At 37.8% G+C, this 23,157-nt stretch overlaps 1 pseudogene; it reads left to right on the top strand.

The window, feature by feature from the left end:
- The window catches only part of LOC130034028 (uncharacterized), a 51,842-nt pseudogene that overhangs the window by 20,058 nt on the left and 8,627 nt on the right, over positions 1-23,157 (top strand).

A 23,157-nucleotide genomic window follows, 5' to 3' on the forward strand; every position in this document is an offset into this window, starting at 1 on the left:
AAAACTTCAAGGTCTGATTATTATTTTATTTTCTTAGGTATTCATGGTTTTTTTAACTGTTCTATTACTTATTTATTTCTATTCTACATGAATATATTAAATATTTTATGACTCATATTTGCTTTAATTAAAAAGAGTATATATCAGACACTTTTAATCTAGGAATTAACATTAGATATTTTAGTGAATAAAATGGTCAAATCATTGACTTTTATCTAAACTTCCTATTTTACTGGGAAGATAATCATACTAATGAAGAGACTTTGAGTTAAGAGTATAAAAATTGAATTTACCTTTTTGAATTACACCATCTTTTGATGTAAATACTTTCATGGGACCAGGCTCTTCCATCTGAGTATTTTGATTTGGTCAAAATCACCACATTTTTTCTTTCTGAATGCAAATTCAGACATCTGTGTAAGATGGCTTTGTCTGTTGATTCGTTTTGTGGTTTATTTAATGTCATTTTGCCAAGACCTTTAATTGAATACATTTGTTATCTCTATATTTATCTTGTTCTAATAATCAGTAACCTTAATTTTTATGCCAACTTTTTTTCATAAATTGCCACAGGAGGTAATAATGGCAATTGAAAAACTACAAAGAGGTGGGAATAATTATGGTGACCTGCTTGTCATTAGAACAAATTCTATTAAACCTTAGAGAAAGTTCTGCCAATCTAGCAATGCTTGTTTCTTTTCCACTGGGAGGCTACAGCCCCTGGTTCTTTTCTGTCTCCTACAAATTGCCGTAGAATATTTACTGTGGCAACTACATTACTGGCCAGTGACCTGGTATGTGTGTGTGTGTGTGTGTGTGTGTGTGTGTGTGTGTGTTATGTCTGCCAAATGGTTAGGAAACCGTAAACCTGCTTTTCCTTCTCTCAAGACAAAATTACCATACACACATCTAACTCAAGGTAAGTGAATTGCCTTGGTCAATTGATTTACAATTTATCTGGGGCAAGGTTTTGATAGAGATATTAAAATGGAAGTCAAATTTGTAAGGCTGACTTAAAGCCCAGAATCCACTTCTGCCAAGAATGGTCATTCCATGCTCCAACAGTCTTCTGGTTTATCTGATTTCCCCATTTCCAACAGTTTCATGTATGCTTTGGGGTTTAAATCAGTCTGTGTAGGAACTCACATCTCCACTGGAGCAGAACCCTTTGTATTTCACCACAGCTGCTCCACTGTCTCCAAGTGCTTAGGAATCAGATTACTAGACACTTCTTTTGATTTCCCTTATTCTCCAGTAGGTGGTAGACAAGCAGTATCAAGCCTATTTGTTGAAACTGCCAGAAATTGTGAAAATGGAAATCAGGGCATGTTTTTTTCCCCAGGCAAGGAATAGACCAGGGTGCATTAGGCTATTGCTGTTTTCTTCCTATCTCTTGTTCTATCAATTCCCTTTTAAAAAATAATCAAGTTGCATTTTTGTAAAACATTACAAAAACTAGCCCGGTAGCACTACATTTTAATTTTTTTAAATAATAATAGAAGTAAAAAATAAAAAGTTTTGTTGCAGATGAACTGATGGTAGATAAGCTACTTTGAGAAGAACTAGGAGGGAGAGAGCACAAGAGTTAAAGCTTATACCGTGTATGCTGCTGAAACCAATCCAATCCCCATACCACAAAGTCCATGAGTACTACAACCTAGCATTCTCACATTGAAACGCCTCATTTCAAGATTCCCCAGCCTCCCAATCATGCTTTAAAAAATATTTTGAGAAACTCAGGCTTGCTACAGACACATGCTACAATAATCAAATATCTAAGCAATGCTATGCCATTTCTTTCACTGCCAAAACAGATAAACAAGCAAAGTAATTTAGCTGGACTCTGAAGTTAAGAAGTAAAAGAGAATTTACTGGGTTCTTGCAATTTGAAGAATATGCTAACATCTCTCTTGGGTCAGACACACTCACCTTAAACATTATTTTAGCTATGAAAGACCAAGACAGAGCTTCACAATAATATCTGGTCCTAGCTAGATGACACTGGGACCCTCACATGGAGACCAGCTCAGCCTGCAGTCGCCTTTCTCTCGTAAGACCTAATTAAAATGAGCTCCTGATACTGCTTCACTATATTTCCTATATGTGATACAGATGATAATAACATGACAGGAATAGATAAAAGATAAAGAAAACGTGAAATGGCTACAAAAAAAACCCTACTGTATCACTGTCATCCTGTTGTTCATTGATTTACTCGAGTGGGTGCAGGTAATGTCTCCATTCATCCCAGCCCTGAGATTTTAGCAGCTTTTCCTTACTCATCTTGCCCAAGGCTGTCGTATTGGAGGCTCTTTCAGGGTCAGGGGAATGCAACCTGTTATTGTTACTGTTTTTGGCATAGTGAGTAAGCCACAGGGAGTTTGTCAGGCTCTGCTATGTGAGCGGCATACTCTCAGTAGCTTGCCAGGCTCTCCAAGAGGCATATATCACGGTCACAGTCCTCCCCTTGTTCATCGATTTGCTCGAGCAGTTCCAGTAATGTCTCCATCATGAGATTTGTTCTTACTGTGTTTTGGCATATCGAATATGTCACGGGTAGCTTGCCAGGCTCTGCCGTGCGGGCAAGATACTCTCGGTAGCTTGCTGGGCTCTCCGAGAGGGGTGGAGGAATCGAACTCGGGTCGGCCATGTTGGCCGCTTGTAAGGCAAACGCCCTACCACTGTGCTATTGCTCCAGCCCAAGAGGCATATATATATATATATATATATATGTATATATATATATAAATACTGCTTGACTATTAGAAAATATGAAATCATGTGATTTCTCACTAGGTGGAAGGAACTAGAATATATCATGCTGAGTGAAGCCACACCGAAAGAGAAGGACAGACACAACATGGTCTTCTCATGTGTGTGACATAAAGAAATATAGCAAATAGCAAATTGTTGGATATCATTGGGTTGCCCTTATTTCGCCCTCAGGGAGCTTAGGTTTATTGAGTTACTCACACAGCAGTGCCCCTGAGGCACACCCAATTCCGTAAAACACTAATCATCTTGTATTGCTTTTCTCTTTCCTTTATGTCATTTGCGTGATTTAGCAATGTCATTTTTCTACAGATACAGGAAGCAGTTGATGGTTATGCTTTTGTAACATGGGAGTCAATTGACTCCAAATAATATTTACTCCAGGGCATCCATCACATTTACCAGACTTAAGTTTCAGTTGACCTTACTTTCTGACACCTCCAAAAGGAGGGCCCCGACAAAAGAGCAGGATGGACCCAGGGCAAGCTGTAAGCTACCCTGGCATCAGAAGAGGACAAGCTAAGCACTATAAGTATAAGAAGTTAAAAGCATGGTTATGGGACAAACTCTGTAATCACCCAAAAATATGTAAGTGAATAAAGACCCAAAGGTGTTAGAAAGAGTAACTTGGCCTGAGGACTGTAGTCTGGACTATATAGCACGATGTCCCCAGGAAGAGCCAACCGTTTAGATTAATATGCCTCTTACTGTGTCTATACAAAATGACTAGAAATATTAGCAAGAAGTAAATTTGCTGTGATTGTTTAAATGGGTTACTAGCTGAAGCAAGGATAAAGCAATACAACCTGGATGGAATCCCCCCTTGAGCAGATCTCCTAGTAATCTGAAGTGCTGAACTCTCAGATGAGATTTTGTGCTTTAGTTAATCTCCTAGAGCTTCTTCTGAAGGAGTAGCTTTACCTCTGTTTTTTGTTGTTACAATGTGTATGTCATGACAATCCCACCTATGTGTAGCCCTGCCTTCACAAGTTATATATAACTATGCTGTGAGGGGTAAGAGAGGGTGAGACTAGAAAGAAGGACTAGACAGGACTTTGAGGTCTACGAGGAGACTAGGATGATGGAACTATGATGACTAGGAGTACAGCCAAAACTACAACTACAATTCTGCTGAAAGGGAGAGATGGGACTATGCTGAGGATGAGAGAGAAATATACCAACTGCTGACCAGCCTGGAGCCCTGTTTCTCCATTCCCCCAGTTCTTATGTCTGTCGCCGTGGACTGGCCAGGAGAATGGCTCTTGACCATTGAATGCACTGAATGCTCGAGTCCCTCATGTCCCCCCCCGCCCCCAACCTCATGCTTTCTCTGGAAACTCACAGAGTCTTTGAGGTCTGTGCTAACCAAGCAAGAGCAGGTTGAGAGACTTCAGACCAGAATAGAGTGAAGGTGACACAATGTTTGAGGGGTTGGTGTCAGAATGATGTGTGCAGAAAACCTAAATACAGAACTAATAATCAAAATTTAACTTTTAAATATTCTTTCTATATTTGAGGGAAAAAAAGAAACGAGAAAACAATAGACACTTGGCATTTTGAGAATGTGATCCAGAATTGCTCCTAAACTTTAAATCGCCAGCATTTATATTGCTGAAGTTAGAATTCATATCACTATATGTAGATGTTTGTTTTGGGGGTCACATCTGACTACTCTCAAGGTTTACTTCTGAATCTGCTCTGTGATCACTCCTGACAGGTCACAGGGGACCATATGGGGTGCTGAGGATCGAACTTGGGTTGGCTGCATACAAAGGCAAGCACCCCAGTGACTATACTATTATCCCTCTGGCAATATATATGAATACATTTAAATATCTAATCAGCTTTATTCAGCATCCCACTTAGAAAGTAGAAAAATCCTAATAGTGTTGAGAAAAAAAATGTTCAGTAGTTTTGTGGCCAAACGTATTGATGTTCAGAGAACCATATAATGCCAAGGATTGAACACTGAGTTCCCTCATATAAAGCCAGAGCTCCAGCCAACTGACTTGTCTCTGCATCCCAAGAAATAAATAGACTTTATAGTAAGGGAGAGATTAAGTCACAGTTAATTGAAAAATTAAAAAAAATATTTGAAGCAAAGCCAGCTTCTGTCAGGAAAAAATAAATGATCTGATCATGCAGATTACTTCACTAATACTGATCAGGAAACTCCAGACTGATTTAAATTCTACTTAATGCACTTAGTTCTTTAAAATTATACTACTGCAATAAGGTTATTTGTTAAATCTAGGTGGTTCCTAAAAAGAATTACTCTATTTTGGACTCTCTGTTTATTGTTTTTAAGAAGATGTGACATGGAATGTCCAGGTGACAGATATTTTAAAGGGGCAAACAAAACTGTTTTCCTTTTACAATATTATATCAAAAGAATCTTAACAATTTATCTTAAATCAATAAGAATTTTTTATTTTTTATGGATATACAAAATATATATTTGAAAAAAAAGAAAAGAAAAAAGTAAAAATAAAATAAAAGGATCTTTGATGTTTTTAACTGCTTCACTACATTTTCTAGGCTATCTTTTTCTGTAATAAAGAATAACTTGATTTTGGTATCTCTAAAAATAAACATTATTTAATAAAGTAGACTTTTACTAAAACATAAAAATAAAACAAACATTGATTTTGGTATGGTTATTATTTGGCTACATTATATAGATACATGGAAACTGTTACAAATCTCATTCATTTTCAGTCCTCATGTCATTAATTAAATTAATTAAATTGCTATCTCCTTCTTTGTATACAAATGTAATCTCAACATAATTTGCCTATATTCTTGAGTCTTATTTCATCATCTGGTTTCTTTCTCATTTTAAATAGCTCTACTTTATTGTTGCCTTGACGTAGGTTAAGAAACTTTTGCAAATATTGTGCAGCCAATAATGTCCTATTATATTAAATTGCTATGACCTTACAGAGCATTTATTCCATAATTTGTTAAAAAAATCTGTCTATTTTGCCTCTTAATCTTATCTTTGCTCTTAAGATTTAACTAATATTCTGGAATGTGACAGAATTTTATCATTAGGACTTTTGACAATTCTATAATAAATTTAAATGTACCAAGAACTCATTTATTTATGTTCCTTGTTTTGTGTTCATGCTATATGTTCCAGATTTAGCAGATGTCTTCCACCTTCCACAAGATACGATTTAATCCACGATTCATGTAGCACAGGAAAAATAAAACAAGGAGACGATATCACTTGATTTTAGTTTGGAAATTTAGATAGGAAAAAGTAAGATTTAAAAGGTGGGTTTTACCTAAAGGAACAACTAATCCTTTCTAACACCAGATCATTCATTAATTGTTTATGTCCAATTTATACTTTTTGTACTATTGGCATTTAATAATTTCTCATGATTTTTTTTTCATTTTTTGGGCCACAAACAAAAGTACTCAAGGATTACACTTAGCCCTGCAGTTAAAAATCACGACTGCCAGCTCTGAGGAAACATTAGTTAGTGCCAAGGATAAGACCTGGGTTGGTTGCCTACAAGGCAAGTGCCCTACCCTCTGTACTATTTCTCCAGAACACTCTTCCCCCTTAAAAATAACAAGTTTATTTTGGCTAAGGAAGGGTTTACTCTTAGATCTGCCCTCGAGGATCACGTATGGAGAGCTCAGAAGACAAGATCAGGAATCAACCCAGGTCAGCTTCTTGCAAGGCAAGACAATAACTTGTACGATCTTTCTGGTCCCAAAAAATTTTGACAGAAGAAAGCAAATGAATATATTTGACTAAGGCACAATGGCATCTATGTCAATAATATTGAGAACAGAATGGTATAGAGCACCATGTTCTTGAAAAACAGTGAACTTAATGAAACTGTCACACTGTTTATTATGGCATAGGTAACTATAAAGAACTTTCTTTTCTGTATGCCATAGGAAGACATAATCATGTATTCTCACTTTGCATTCATTTGTCAGGCCTAACATATTTAAAAATTGCATTTCTCATACCATAAAGAAATAGCTGAACTGTTTTATATGGATTTCATTTAATCACTTAATCACTTAACTTCCCGTTAGTCTTCGATTTGCTCAAGCAGGCGCCAGTAACGTCTCCATTTGTCCCTGCCGTGTGCTAGTGTAGCCCAATGGCATCTGTTCGCTCCGGGAACATGAAGGGCCTCAAACCGATCATTCATGATCTTGACGAAGAAGTCTGACTATCTGGTAGGTGGGCGGCCACGCGGTCTTTTGACATCCCGTGGAATCCAGTCGGTTACAGCTCTAGTCCAGCGGTCGTCTTTAAATCTCATTACGTGACCAGCCCATCTGATTTTTGACACCTAGGCAAATGAGACAGCGTCCCAGATTCTTGATCTTCGAAGGATGTCAGAACTCCGGATTCTTTCTCTCATTTGAGTAAAATGTGATATTCCAAGCATAGCTCTTTCTATTCTTCTTTGGGAGACCTGAATAGCGTTCTCATCCTGTTTGCGTAGGGCCCAGGTCTCTGAGGCATATGTTAATGCAGGAAGAACAGTGGAATCAAAGAGATGTGCCCGGAGCCGGAGGTTCTTCGTTCTCTTAGCTATTTCTTCAACGTTCTTGAAGGTGTTCCAAGCCGCTCTCTTCCTCCTGCGCAGCTCGGGTGCCAGGTCATTTGTCATGTTGACGTCGCAACCTAGGTACACATAGCTGTTGCATTCGGAGATGGTCGTTCCGTTGACAGCGAAAGGGGCGTCAGGAACGAGGTTGTTTCTCATAAACATTGTCTTCGTAAGATTCAGCTGTAGTCCTACCTTTCCACACTCAAGGTCAAAGTCAGCCAGCATTAGTGCCGCTTGGCTGATGTTTGGTGTTATTAAAACAATGTCATCAGCAAAGCGGAGGTGGTGTAGTTGCCGACCATCTATTTTCACTCCCATTCCTTCCCATTCCAGTTGTCGCATGATGTTCTCGAGGGTGGCACTGAAGAGGTTCGGTGAAATGGTATCACCCTGCCGCACCCCTCTCTTGACATCAATGATCACTTCTTTGTAGAATGGTGAGATCCTGGTAGTGAATCCGCAATACAGCTCATGGAGGATCCTGATGTATTGGGATTGAATGCCCTGATTGGCTAGGGCTTCAATGACTGCTTCCGTCTCAATAGAATCAAAGGCCTTCTTTAAATCAATGAACGTTAAAAAGAGCGGCATCTTGAACTCCTGAGAAACCTCAATGAGCTTGGTTATCGAGTGGATATGGTCGATGGTGCTGAATCCTTTTTGGAACCCGGCTTGCTCGCATGGTTGTCCTTCATCTAGTGTTCTGTCAATCCTATTTAGGATGACTTGAGTGAACAACTTGAAGATAACAGACAATAGGCAGATCAGGCGATAGTTGCCAATGTCACGGATGTCTCTCTTCTTGAACAGTAGTACGATCCTGCTGGTTTCCCATTGGGACGGAACCTTGCATTCAGGCAGGTAGCGAGTGAAGTGCCGAGCCAGTGTATTGATGAGTACTGATGGCAGGTTCTTCAGGTGTTCAGGTCTGACCTTGTCTGGGCCAGATGCTGTTCGTTTCTTCACTGACAAAATGGCGTGTCGGATTTCACACGTTGGGAGAACGTTGGGAACTACATCTCCATCCTTTGGAATTTGGTATGTCTACAAGTGGACATGGCTATCGAAAAGATTTGAGTAGAAGTCATGGATAATCTTCTCCATTGCTGTTCTGGAGGATGTGATGGATCCATCAGGACGTCGGAGGGCAGTCATCTTGGTCTTGTAGTTGGCGAAGGACAGGCGGGCATTACAAATACTTTTCCCGATTTCTGCCGCATCTACCAGTACTTCTGCTCTTCTCTCTTTGAGGTCTTTCTTGATCGCATCTCTGCACTGCTTTGCGAGCTCAGACGTTAGCTTGCGGTTGCCTGAGGCATGCGCCAAACCATGCTGGCGAATTAGCTCAAGAGTTTTCAAAGATTTTTTGTGGCTATCTCTCTCTTGGAGTTCCTCGCACAATCATGGAGGTGCTGAACCAGTTGATCGTATTCCTCGTCAATGTTGTCAACAATGGCATCTTCCCATGTTGCCGCAATAATACCAAAGAGTTTCCAGTTGGTGGTCATTCTGGAAGTTCTCTTTTTGAACTTTGCAGCCCTTTCTCCCCGCTCTGTGAAGTAGAATTTTGCACGAAGGAGACGGTGATCTGATCCCGTTTGAAATTTTGGGACAACAGCGACATCAGTCAGGCAAAACCGTCGATTGAATATGACGGTTATGTAGATTTGGAAGTAAGAAATTAATGTTTTTCAAATTAACTTGGGTCAATATTTTCTATGATATCTCATTAACCTGAACTTTGCCTCAAATTTAACCTCAGTCTTCATAACAATACTCCCTTAAAGGCCTCTCTGGAGTAGAGATAATTTTTGCATATTCAATAATCTACTATCCTCTCACTCTCTTCTTGTCATTTACTTTGCAGATCAACTGTGTCCAGTACTCTTTTTTTTTAACCAAGACCTCTTGACTGTAAGATAATGTGTTCTCTATGGAAGATATTATGAAGAATGATTTATGAAACAATAATCAACACATATATTATATGATACATATGATATTGTAAAAGAAGGGAGACATCTACAACATTGGCAACTCTTGCCTGATCTGCCTGTTATTCATTGTCTACAAGCTGTTCACTCGAGTCATACTGAATAGGATTGGCAGAACACTAGATGAAGGACAACCATGCAAACAAGCTGGGTTCCAAAATGGATTCAGCACGATCGACCATATCCACATGGTAACCAAGCTCATTGAAGTTTCTCGGGAGTTCAAGATTCCACTCTGTCTAACGTCCATTGATTTATAGAAGGCCTTTGATAATGTTGAGACAGAAGTGGTCATCGAAGCCTAGGAAAACAGGACGAGAACGCTATTTGGTTCTCCCAAAGAGCAATGGAAAGAGCTATGGTTGGAGTATCATGTTTCACTGAAGTGATAGTAGGAATCTGAAGTTCTGACCTCTATGGATGATAGAGAATCAGGGTCACTGTCTCATTTGCCAAGGCATAGAAAATCAGAATGGCTGGACACGTAATGCGATTTGAAGACAACCGCTGGACTAGAGCTGTTACTGACTGGATTCCACAGAACATAAAAAAACACATGGCCGCCCACTTACGAGATGGTCAGACTTCTTCCTCAAGACCCTGAATGAATGGTTTGAGGCTCTTCATGTTCCTGGAGCAAGCAGATGCCATTGGGCTAAACTAGCATGCGACAGGGATGAATGGAGACGTTACTGGTGCCTGCTCAAGCAAATTGATAAGTAACAGGATGTCAAGTGATCAATTGATCAAGTGATCATGCATAAATTCTGCTTCAAAGTATCTACTCAAACACCCTCTCTGGTCATAACAACATAGCTAAATCCTTCCATACCTGGTGACCAGCACTTGTCCTGCATACCAGTTCACGCACAGACAATTCTTACCAAGGCAGAGACCAGTGGTCTTCAAACTTTCTACACCCACAGACTGGCAATGATCTTCGGATTGATTGTTGAAAAATCTTGTGCTACGTCCCTGTGCATAATAGTTAATATATGGAGACATCTATGTCCCATGGGCAGATGATTGCATAAAAATTATGTGATATTTAGCCCAACAGAATATTACTCTGGTACATATTTTTTAAAAATGAAATCATGCCTTTTGTGATAACATGGACAGACACATAAAAGTATTATGTTAATTGAAATAAATTAGATAATGAAAGTTAGTTTCAGATTATCTCACATGTGGAATAAGGGGGAAGACAAAAGCAGCAAGGGGACAGGTAAAATCTAAAGAAAAATATCCCCTGGACTAAGAACACAGATTACCAAATGAAATAGGTAGTAAAAACAAAGGACTGAGAGGATTCAATAAGTTCAGACAACTATAATTTGAATTTGTGTAATGGATGTGGCATGTCATTTTACATTTAAAATATAAGAAACATTTTAAATGTGAAATTGCAATTCTAAAATATACATAGTGTGGTATACTGAGGATGCTGTAATTAAAATTAATAAATGTGTAGCTGGAGATATAGTTCAAAAGGCCAATCCCTTGCTTTATACATGGCTAACTCAGTTTCAATCCATATGGTTCCCCAAACTTCACGAAAGTGATCCCTGAGCATGAAACCAGTAGTAAGCCCTAAAGACTGCTGGGTTTGGCCCCAGAAAACAGAAATTTTAAATTCCTATAGGAAATAAATCATAAAATTAAAAACAATCATCAGATTTCTTATATGTAGAATTTAAAAAATAGACTGAAAAATACACAAAAAATAATTCTTAGACTGTGAAAAAGTAGGGTAATTATTAGAAAGGAAGGAAATCTGGTGATATGTTATATGACTATCAAGGTATGAAACGGAAATCCCATGTCTTAACTAGTCTTTTAAACCCAATGATAAATAAGCAAAGTTTATTAAATTTTTTAAAATATTGGAGTTAAATTGTGAATTTATCAGTTAAAGCAAAGTGCCTGTCCAAATCCCCATAATCATCTCTGAAACACTGGTTTATTTCTTTTTTTTTCTTTTTTGGGTAACACCCAACAATGCACAGGGCTTACTCCTGGCTTTCCACTCAGAAGTCACTCCTGGCAGTGCTCAGGGGACCATATGGGATGCTGGGAATTGAACCCGGGTTGGCTGTGTGCAAGGCAAATGCCCTACTCTCCGTGCTATTGCTCCAGCCCCAAGCTTGTGTATTTCTTGTTTAGAACATTGTACTATTCTAATGTCATGTCTTCCTATCATTTTTTTAAATTTTCTTTTTTATTAGTGAATCACCCTGAGGTACAGTAACAGACTTACAAACTTTTGTGCTTGCCTTTCAGTCATACAATGATTGAGTACCCATCCCTCCAAGAGTGCCCATTTTCCACCAAAATGGTCCCAGCATCCCTCCCACCACAAACACTCCATCCTCCCCACCCCATCCCTCCTCTGTGCCAGGGCTTTCCCATTTGTTCTCTCTCCTTTTGGGTATTGTGGTTTGCAATAGATGTATTGAATAGTCATTGTGTTCAATCTATAGTCTACATTCGCCAAGCATCTCTCAACCCAAGCAGGTCCTCCAGATACCCTTTGCTTGGTGTCCCCTTTTCTATCTGAACTGTCTTTTCCCCCCAGCATGTGAGTCTGGATTTGAAGCTGTGGGGTAAACCTCCCGGTCCTTATCTCGACTGTTCTTGGGTGTTAGTCTCTCATTCTGTAACTTTATATTCCACAGATGAGTGCAGTGTCCATTCCTCTCTTTCTGACTCATTTCACTTAACGTGATACTTTCTGTGTTGATCCACTTATATGCAAATTTCATGACTTCATCTTTTCTAACAGCTGCATAGTATTCCTTTGTCTAGATGTATAATTAAAACAGCATGGCACTAGAACAAAGGCAGAGCCTCAGACCAATGGAACAGAGTGGAATAACCTAACATACACTTTCAAACACATTATAATCTAATCTTTGATAAGGGAGCAAGAAATATAAAGTGGAGCAAAGAAAACCTCTTTAACAAATGGTGCTGGCAAAACTGGACAGCTACATACCAAAAAAAAAATGGACTCAGATTTGTACCTAACACCATGTAACAAAGTCAGATCAAAATGGATTAAAGACCTCAATATCAGACCAGAATCCATTAGGTACATTGAAGACAAAGATGGAAAAATCCTCCACAACTTTGAAGCTAAAGGTATCTTCAAAGATGACATACCAATGGCCTAACAAGTGGAAAGAGAGATAAACAAATGAGAGTATCTTAAACTAAAAAGCTTCTGCACCTCAAAATAAACAAGGACTAAAATACAAAACAATTGGGGCTGGAGCAATAGCACAGCAGGTAGGGCATTTTCCGTGCACATGGCCTACCCGGGTTCGATTACCAGCATCCATATGGTCCCCCAAGCACCGCCAAGAGTTATTCCTGAGTGCAAAGCCAGGAGTAACCCCTGAGCATCGCCGGGTGTGACCCAAAAAGCAATAAATAAATAAATAAATAAAAATACAAAACAATCTACAGAATGGGAAAGGATATTCACCCAATACCCATCTGATAAGGGGTTAATATCAAGGATATACATGCACTGGTTGAACTCTACAAGAAGAAAACATCCAATCCCATCAGAAAATTGGTTGATGAAATGAACAGAAACTTTCTCAAAGAAGATATCTGAAGGGTCAAAAGGCACAGGAAAAAATACTTTCCATCACTAATCATCAGAGAGAGGCACATCAAAACAACAATGAGATATTATCTCACACCACAGAGACTGGCCCACTTCCAAAAGAATAAAAGCAACCAGTGTTGGCATGGATGTGGGGAGAAAGGGACTCGCCTTCACTGCTGGTGGGAATGTCAACTGGTTCAGCCCTTTAGGGAAACAGTATAAACGATTCTTAAAAAATTAGAAATTGAGCTTCCATTTGACCCAGCAATACCACTTCTGGAAATATATCCCAAAAAGGCACAAAAGTATAGTAGAAATGACACCTGCACTTGTATGTCCATTGCTTCACTATTTACAATAGCCAAAATCTGGAAAAAAAAAAAACAAATGCGTGCCCAAGAACAGATGACTGGTTAAAGAATATTCCTATCATTTCATTCTATTCCATTATTTTATCTTCCTTGAGGTTTTTGTTGCTAATGTTGTTTTGTGGGGTTGGGGTAACAGTTGGGTACACCTAGTGGTGCTCAGGAATTACTCCTCCTTTTTTGCTCAAGGATCACTCATAGTAGATATTGGAGGTATCAAACTATAGTGGACCAGCAGCCAGAACAATGTCTTAATCCTTATACTACCTCTGGTCCCCTCTCCCTTATTTATTATCTTTCAAACAAATCTATCCCTATTTAGGTCTGAATTTTTGGTTTTTTGAATGGTTTCCAGTGCTATAATTTTTATCAAGACTGGACCCACCTATGGATTCTCACTGCCCCACACTGGTTGTTCTGCCTCTTTGAACTGTTGTTGCTGGATAATTAGAGAATCCTTCATTGATTTCACATCTAGAGCCATTATTCCAGTTAACTTTTGATGCATGGTAAGAACTTTGCTTTCATTTCTTTATTCATTTATTTAATTACTAATCTTTTATTATAGATGTATGTATATTTCATATGTATACATATATAATAAAATTCATACATATTATATGATCACTTGATCACTTGATCCCCTGTTATCGATTTACTCGAGCGGGCGCCAGTAATGTCTCCATTCATCCCGGTTGCGTGCTAGCGTAGCCCAATGGTATCTGTTCGTTCTAGGAACATGCAGAGCCTCAAACCGATCATTCAGGTTCTTGACGAAGAAGTCTGACCATCTTGTAGGTGGGGGTCCACGTGATCTTTTCATGTCCTGTGGAATGCAGTCAGCAATGGCTCTAGTCCAGCAGTTGTTTGTAAACCTCATTACGTGTCCAGCCCATCTGATTTTTGATGCCTTGGCAAATGAGACAGCATTCCTGATTCTTGAGCGTTGACAGAGAACAGAACTCCGGATTCTATCTCTCATTTGAGTGAATTGTGATATCCCAAGCATAGCTCTTTCGAGTCCTCTTTGAGAGACCCGAATAGTGTTCTCATCCTGTTTTCGTAGGGCCCAGGTCTCTGAGGCATATGTTAATGCAGGAAGAACAGTGGAATTGAAAAGATGTGCTCGTAGCTGGAGGTTCTTTGTCCTCTTAGTTATTTCTTCAACGCTCTTGAAGGTACTCCAAGCTGCTCTCTTCCTCCTGTGCAAGTCAGGTGCCAGGTCATTCGTCATATTGATTTCTCGACCTAGGTATATATAACTGTTGCATTCAGAGATGGTGGTTCTGTTGAGAGCAAATGGAGCATCAGGAACGAGGCTGTTTCTCATAAACATTGTCTTCGTAAGATTCAGCTGTAGTTAGACCTTTCCACACTCACGGTCGAAGTCGGTCAGCATTTGTGCCTCTTGGCTGATATTTGGTGTTATTAGAATGATGTCATCAGCAATACATAATAACATATATTATATAACACACACACACATACTAGCCAGGGAGTATTCTTTTTTTGCCTATTGTAAAGTCTCTTCTGCTTTTGGGATGCTGGAGTGATAGCACAGTGGGTAAGGCATTTGCCTTGCACACAGTTGACCCGGATTCGATTTCCAGCATCCCATATGGTTCCCTGAGCACTGCCAGGAGTGATTCCTGAGTGCAAATCCAGGAGTAACTCCTGAGCATTGCTAAGTGTGACCCAAAAAGAAAAAAAAAAAAGACTTCTGCTTTCCCTAGGTTCCTCATCAATGGGGTACCCTAGTGCATTCCCTCTATCGTTTTGAGCATGGATTTTCCCAAAAGACATCTTTTGATTCTCTGAACTGAGAGCTGTGTGAGGAAAATTAATTAAATAGGATTTTCCCTAGATTCTTACAAGATTTCTTTTCCTCTTTCCCCTTTGGCTTACCTTATTCCCATAGATAATTCTAACTCTATTAAGCACTCCCTCATCTTTTCTATCACTACTATTTTCTTTGCTACTATACCACTATTTTAGCCAAGTTTCTCTGCAAATATTTAGTTATTTAGAACTCAGCCTTTTTGGGAAAGTTTCTGTATCCCCCAACTTGCATATCTTAGCCTCTTCCTTCTCATCACTCATCACTCCTATCTTTCCATCTCCTTCTAGTCTTACCTGTTATTCAGCCCCCTTATTAGTTCTTTTATATGACCCCATTTAACACCTCTAACTTTTCCATTTGTCTTTGTAACTCTTCAGATGTTTTCTTTGCTGCTATAGGTCCTCACTCCCTATATTTATTCGTAAACATTTTAAACCTTCTTAGGTATTCCTGGCAACCAGCAGAGACAGAAGAGGAAAGTTAAATACAGGTTAGAAGTTTTATCTACTTCTGAAAAATATGTACATGTACCTAGACGGTTTCCTATTCACACCTAAGCCCCTTTCCCCAAGCTTATTCCATAAATTTTATTTAACTATACCTTTATATGTCTCCTCTAGAATTCATGGGTAACAGATAAATGAAATATTTTTAAGTGCTGTAAAATATAAAGATGGGGAAAAACAAGAGTCTGCTCTTTTATATAACTTATGTGTTTTGTATTTTTGTGTTAAATCTTAAAAAATATCTAAAATTGTAGAATTGAAGTTACATATTAAAAGTTTTTGTGTGTGTGCAATTAAGGAAGTGCATGAAATTAAATAGTTTTCTATTTCCAAATGTTTTTATTAAAATCCCTTGAAAGATTCTAATTGGTTTGATGATTAGTTACATGCAGAAAGTTATTTATTTTCTGCTTTTCAGAAAGAAATGGGATTAAACTATTCTAAAAAATAATTTCAATACTAAATTCAGTTTGTATTATGTCATTTTGCAGATGTGTTTTGATATTTTAGTAACTAAGATAGACTTATTTTAAAGTACACATATGTAGTATGCCAGATGTTAGCAATAATATAAAAGAACAGGTTTTTCTTTAAGTAAAATATCAATTTATAAGTACTTGAATAGATTAAAAAGTCTGTAAAATTTTTTGTCATATCAAATGTGTTAAAGATTGGATGGGTTTTATCTAAGATATTTAGCTAATTCAGTGTGAAATACTATGCTTAAAAAATCGGTTTGTTTTTATCATATTAAGATAGCCATATTTTATTGGATCTCAGTCTCCACTAAGTGGAAAAAGATTTTTCTTGATGGTCAACACCATGTTGATTAACCCATTGGCCCTGCTCTATGGATGTCTGACCAATTATGCTAGGAGATATAAGCCAAGCAGCAAAAATTTATGGAAACACTGGTCCCCATGACTGAAAACTGTGGGTCACCCTTCAGAGGTGAGAAAGCTGAGTACCTGCCTTGCTGAAGCCTTGGCAGTCATACCCACTCCCACTACTGCAACCACATCAAAGGTTCAACTCCACAGCTTCACAAATATTCTCTGCAGAGCTGCCAAACTGCAAACAATTTCTGGTTCTCTGGTTCCCAGACCGAGAACTCTGGTATATTTTTGGAATCATGGTGGGAAACTTCCTCAATACCCTCTTATTTTTGAAGTCCTGGCAACCACACCCACCTCACACAGCTATTGTCATGTGAGCTCATTGACCCTTACCATAAATCTTGAAGTATCTACACCTTAAGACACTTCCTAATTCCTCAATACTGAAATTCAGGTAGGGCACACCAAATTATATGGGAAAGTAACATAGAAGCCAATTAAACTCAGCAAGCAAACACAGTAACACAGAAGAATCAACTAGCGACAAATAACTTAATAAATTCTTAGACAAGGACTTAACAACCTCATGATCATGTATAAAAATTTTCACTTAAAAATTGATTGCTTAAAATTTTTATATTAAAAAGAGATTTTTCTTTGCCTCTGTCTTCATTTCTGAGGGGAAAATTCTGTGCTTTATCTGAAGAGGTTTTATTTTTTTGTATATTACAGCGACTTTATTGTGTCTTCGATTATTCAGGAGAATGAAATTATTGAACTTCAAAAAAGAGCTAATGTCTTTCTTTAAAAAATTACAATTATATTGCCTCCTTTATTTACTTTTCAAGTGTTCTTTACTAATGCCACTTTACTAATCCTTTCAGCAATTTTATCATCTTGTTCTCCCTGGATCAAATATAAATGATATATTTTGTACCCATATTGTCTTTGAGATTTTTTAGAGTGCCCCTAAAAATCACAAAGATTTTTCTTTTATACTTTGTAAAAGAGAGTTAAAAAATAATTAGGCTTATTTGATATATAATAAGATGCAAAGGAAGCATTGTCAGGTCAGAAATGATGTTTCACATTCCCTATAGATTATGCACATTTAATATATACGTATATATATTACATAATGCTAAAGATTTAAATGCTAAATTATTACATAATGCTATATATATCACATATATATGTAGCCTTATTACATAATGCTATATATATATCACATATGCATGTAGTCATTTTTTTTCTTCACTCTGATTCTTCTATGACTGAGTTACAATCAATCACAGGTCAGAGAATTTCATTTTATTACAATAGAATTCTTATGACAAGATGTCTACCCGGGACTTTAAGACAAAGACTTTCAATGACATTGTTGAAATCATACACAGACCCTACTACTGGGCAGAGTTAGAATCTCTAGAATTCTAATTCTGAAATGGAAGAATTTTTTACACTGCCAACCCAAGATGTCTGGAAAAGAATTAATTGCATAGACTGAACGAATTGACAAAACCAAGCAGCTTGCTGCAATAATGGCTCCAAGACCATGTGCTGGGCTGATTTCACTGGGGCACCGCAGATGGGAGTAAGCATCCTCTCTCTCTGTCTCTCTCTGTCTGCACCAGATGAACTTGGGAACTTCCAAAAACCAATTGCCGCAACCCTCATGACCCATCTTCACAGGCATGTCCTGGGCCCCACACACAAGGGAATTAATCCACTGAAAAACCCAGGTATGCTGGAAAAGTGACTGAAAATACCAGGCCTCAAAGGGTCAAGTCTGGGTCATCCCTTCCCATCTCTCCATCCTTCTGGGACTGGTTGTCATGCCCACAACTGCCTTCAGGTGCCATTAAAATACATTAACAGCCATGATCCAGAGACACACAAATTAATCTCGGAACAAAGCAGATCTCTGTAGGGATGGTTTGGGACCACGGTTATTTTAATTTTTAGAATCCCGTATCGTATATTTTTTTGCTTTTTTGTTGAATCACTGTGAGATAGACCCTAACAGGCATCTTATACTATTCATAACAAACAATGCAAAATAGAATTTCTAGCATCTGCCTGTGGGGCAGGCTTGAGTGGAGGTGGGAAACTTCGAAATAATGGTGGTGGGAAGGCCTAATAGTGGTGGGATTGCTGCTGAAATATTGAATATGATCAATTTTGTGAGCAACTTGATTATGGTTGATTATGGGTTTTGTTGGTAATATTGCTGATGCTTTAATGCTCAAATTCCTGGAAATAAGGAAACTTGTTTCTTTTAAACTCTATGACAAAATAATTTACAAGCCTACAATTTTTTTAAATTATAATAAAATATTTGACTTCATCTTCCAAATTGTTCTAGAATATGGAATATCTTATAGTATATTTTTATTGAAATAGAAACAGAATTGTTTTCATAAGTTTGATTATAATAAGGTATATTTATAATCATTTTATAGTTGAAATAATATATAACTAAGCTTTTGTGTGGAATGTCATATTTGAAAAGCATACATGATTCAGATATGATTATTTTCTCAGGCAAGCCCAGTAATGTCTCCATTGTGCGACTTTGTTGTTACTGTGTTAGGCATATCAAATATGTGATGGGGATCTTGTTAGGCTTTGCCATGTGGGCAAGATACTCTCAGTAGCTTGCAGGGCTCTCTGAGAGGGGCAGAGGAATCGAATTTGGGTTGGCCATGTTGGCTGTGTGCAAGGCAAATGCCCTACCTGCTGTGTTGTCGCTCCAGCCCATGATTATTTTAAGATTAAAAATTTATTTTTAAGAAAATAAGTTTTATTTTACAGAACCCTTAGGAGAATTGGCCTGGATCCTGGTTTACAAGGTTCATATTTTATAGATGATTAAAGAAAGTATCTTCTTGGCAGACTCAGGAACGATGGGATACATTAAGGTCATTGAGAAGAAAGGAACATCCTTAAATTGATAGATAGTGCAGGTGAAATTTTATGATGAGTTCTTAATTTTACTTTCTCTGGTACTCAGACTTAAAAAAATTTATCCAAAATGTTTTACAATGTAATTTATGGATTCCAGTAGGATGTTGAGGTCTTTAATCCATTTTGATCTTACTTTTGTACAAGGCGTTAGGCAGAGATCTGAGCCCAATTTTTTTTGCATGTATCTGTCCATTTTTGCCAGCACAATTACTTAAAGAGGCTTTCTTTGGTTCACTTCACATTTCTTGCTCCTTTATCAAAGATTAGATGATCATATGCTTGGGTGGAGATGTCAGTATATTCAACTCTGTTCCATTAGTCTGCAACTCTGCCTTTGTTCCAGTACCATGCTGTTTTAATTATTACTTGCTTGTAGTACAGTTTGAAGTTAGGGAGGTTGATTCCTCCCATTTTCTTTTTCCCAAGAATTGCTTTAGCTATTCGTGGGGGCTTATTGTTTCATATGAATTTCAAGAGTGTTTGATGCATTTCTTTGAAGAATGTCATGGGTATCATTATAGGAATCACATTAATTTGTACAATGCTTTGGGAAGAATCTTTATCATGACAATGTTAATTCTCCCGATCCATGAGAAGGGGTATCTTTCCATTTTCTCATGTGCTTTTTATTTCCTGAAGTAGTGTTTTGTAGTTTTCTTTATGCAGGTGTTTTACTTCTTTAGTAAAGCTGATTCCTAGGTACTTGATTGTCTGGGGCACAATTGTGAACGGGATTTTTTTTTCATGTCACTTTCTTCTCTCTCGCTATTTAGGTATAGGAAAGCCATGGACTTTTAGGTATTGATTTTATAGCCTGCAACTTCACTATGAAAATCTATTGTGCACAAAATTTTTATGTCTACAATTGTACCTCATAGTATCTCACTAATAAAAATTAAAAAAAAAAAAACAAGAAAAAAATCTATTGTTTCCAGGAGTTTCTTAGTAGTAGTTTTAGGGTTCTCTAAGTATAGTATCATATCATCTGCAAATAGTGAGAGCTTGATTTCTTCCTTTCGTACCAATGCCCTTAATATCTTTCTCTTGCCTAACTGCTATTGGAAGTACTTCCAGTACTATATTGAACAGCAGTGGAGAGAGTGAGCATCCTTGTCTCGCCCCTAATCTTAGAGGAAATCTCTCTGTTTTTCTCCATTGAGGATGATACTTGCTGTAGGCTTATGATAGATGGCATTAACTATATTGAGGAAAGTCCCTTGTACACGCATTTTGATGAGGGTTTTCATCATAAACAGGTGATGGAGCTTGTCAAATGCTTTATCTGCATCTATTGATATGATCATATGTTTTTTTGTCTTTTATTGAAATGATGGATTACATTTATTGGTTTCCGAATGTTAAACCACCCTTGCATCCCCGGAATGAATCCCACTTGGTCATGGTGTATGATCTTTTGTTAAATTCTATTTGCAAGTATTTTGTTGAGAATCTTCACATCCATTTTAATCTGGGATATTAGTCTTTAGTTTTCTTTTTCTTGTGGTGTCTTTGTTTCCTTTTGGTATTAGACAGATATGGGCTTCATAGAAACTGGGGAGAGTTTCTGTTTCTTCATTTTCCTGGAAAAGCTTGAGAAGAACTGGCAATAGGAACTCTTTAAATGTTTGGAAAAATTCGCTAGTGAATCCATCTGGACCTGGGCTTTTGTTTTTGGGACAAATTTGATTACAGTTTCAATTTCCTTGATGTTAATAGGTCTATTCAGGAACTCTAAATCTTCTTGAATTCAGCCTTGGGAGATTATAGGAATCCAGGAATTTATCCATTTCTTCTAGGTTCTCTTGTTTCATGGCATATAGACTTTCAAAGTAGTCACTGATAATCTTTTGAATTTGAATTTCTTTTTTTTTTTTGGTGATATCCCCCTGTTCATTTCTGATTTGGTTTCTTAGGGATTTCTCTCTCTCTTTCTTTGTGAGTCTTGCTAGTGGTTTATCTATCTTTTTTATTTTCTCAAAGAACCAGATCTTGGTTTCATTGATCTTTCAGATTGTGTTTTTGGTTTCCATGTCATTGATTTCTGCTCTAAGTTTTATGAACTCTTTCCTTCTGCCTGATTTGGGGTCCTTTTGTTGATCCTTTTCTACGCTCTTTAGTTGTGAAGTCAAGTTGGTTATGTGGGCCCTTTCTTCCTTTTTGAGAAATGCTTGCAGAGTTATAAATTTTCCCCTTAACACAGATTTAGCTGGGTCCCATAGTTTCTGGTAGCTCATGTCTTCATTCTCATTTGTTTTCAGGTGTCATCATTTCATCCTTGACTTCGTTCTTGACCTTCTTGTTGTTCAACATTGAGTTATGTAATTTCCAGGTGTTTGATTTGGTTCTCTGTGTCTGTCTGTGATTCACTTCTATTCTCAGTACATTGTCTGTCTGTGATTCACTTCTATTCTCAGTACATTGTAGTCTGAAAGGATTGTTTATACTATTTCTATCTTCCTGAATCTATTGAGGTATGTTTTGTGGAATTTTTCCTTGTGCACTGAAGAAAAGTGTTGAATTAAAGACCTCAACATCAGACCAGAATTCATAAGGTACATTAAAGACAAGGTTGGTAAAACCCTTCACAACATTGAAGCAAAAGGATTCTTCAAAGATGTCACACAACTGGCCAAGCAAGTGAAAACAGAGATACACAAATGGGACTATCTAAAACCAAGAAGCTTCTGCACCTCAAAAGAAACAGTGACCAAAATACAAAGACAGTCTTTAGAGTGGGAGAAGATATTCACCCAATACCCATTTGACAATGGGTTGAGATCAAGGATATACAAAGTACTGGTTGAATTCCACAAGAAGAAAACATCCAAGCCCATCAAAAATGGGGCAATGAAATGAACAGAAACTTTCTCAAAGAAAAAATCCAAATGGCTAAAAGACACATGAGAAAATGCTCTGCATCATTAATCATCAGGGAAATGCAGATCAAAACAACAATGAGATATCATCTCACATGACAGAGACTAGCCCACATCCAAAAAGAACTAAAGCAACCGATGTTGGTGTGGATGTGGTGAGAAAGGGACCCTCCTTCACTGCTGGTGGGAATGCCAACTCGTTCAGTCCTTTTAGAAAACTGTATGGACGATTCTCAAAAAAGTAGAAATTGAGCTCACCTTTGACCCAGCAGTACCACTCCTGGGAATATATATCCCAGAGAGGCAAAAAAAAAACATATAGTTGAAGTGACATCTGCACTTGTTTGTTCATTGCAGCACTGTTTACAAAAGCCAGAATCTGGCAAAAACCTGAGTGCCCGAGAACAGATGAGTGGTTAAAGAAACTTTGGTACATCTACACAATGTAATAGTATGTACCTGTTAGAAAAGATGAAGTCATGAAATTTACGTACAAGTGGTACTACATGGAAAATATTATGCTAAGTGAAATGCATCAGAAAGAGAGGGACAGACATAGAAAGATTGCATTCATCTGTGGAACATAAAGTAACAAAATAGGAGACTAACACATAAGAATAGCTGAGATAAGTACCAGGAGATTCACTCCATGGCTTGGAGGCCAGCTGTACATGCCAGGGGAAAATGCAGCTCAGATAGAGAAAGGAACACCAAATAAAGGGTGTTGGGAGGATCCTCCCAAGATAGGAGATGCATTCTGAAAGTAGACTATAGAGCAAACATGATTGCC

The sequence above is a fragment of the Sorex fumeus genome, unplaced genomic scaffold (assembly GCF_029834395.1).
Source record: "Sorex fumeus unplaced genomic scaffold, SorFum_2.1 ptg000055l, whole genome shotgun sequence".
Taxonomy (NCBI): domain Eukaryota; kingdom Metazoa; phylum Chordata; class Mammalia; order Eulipotyphla; family Soricidae; genus Sorex; species Sorex fumeus.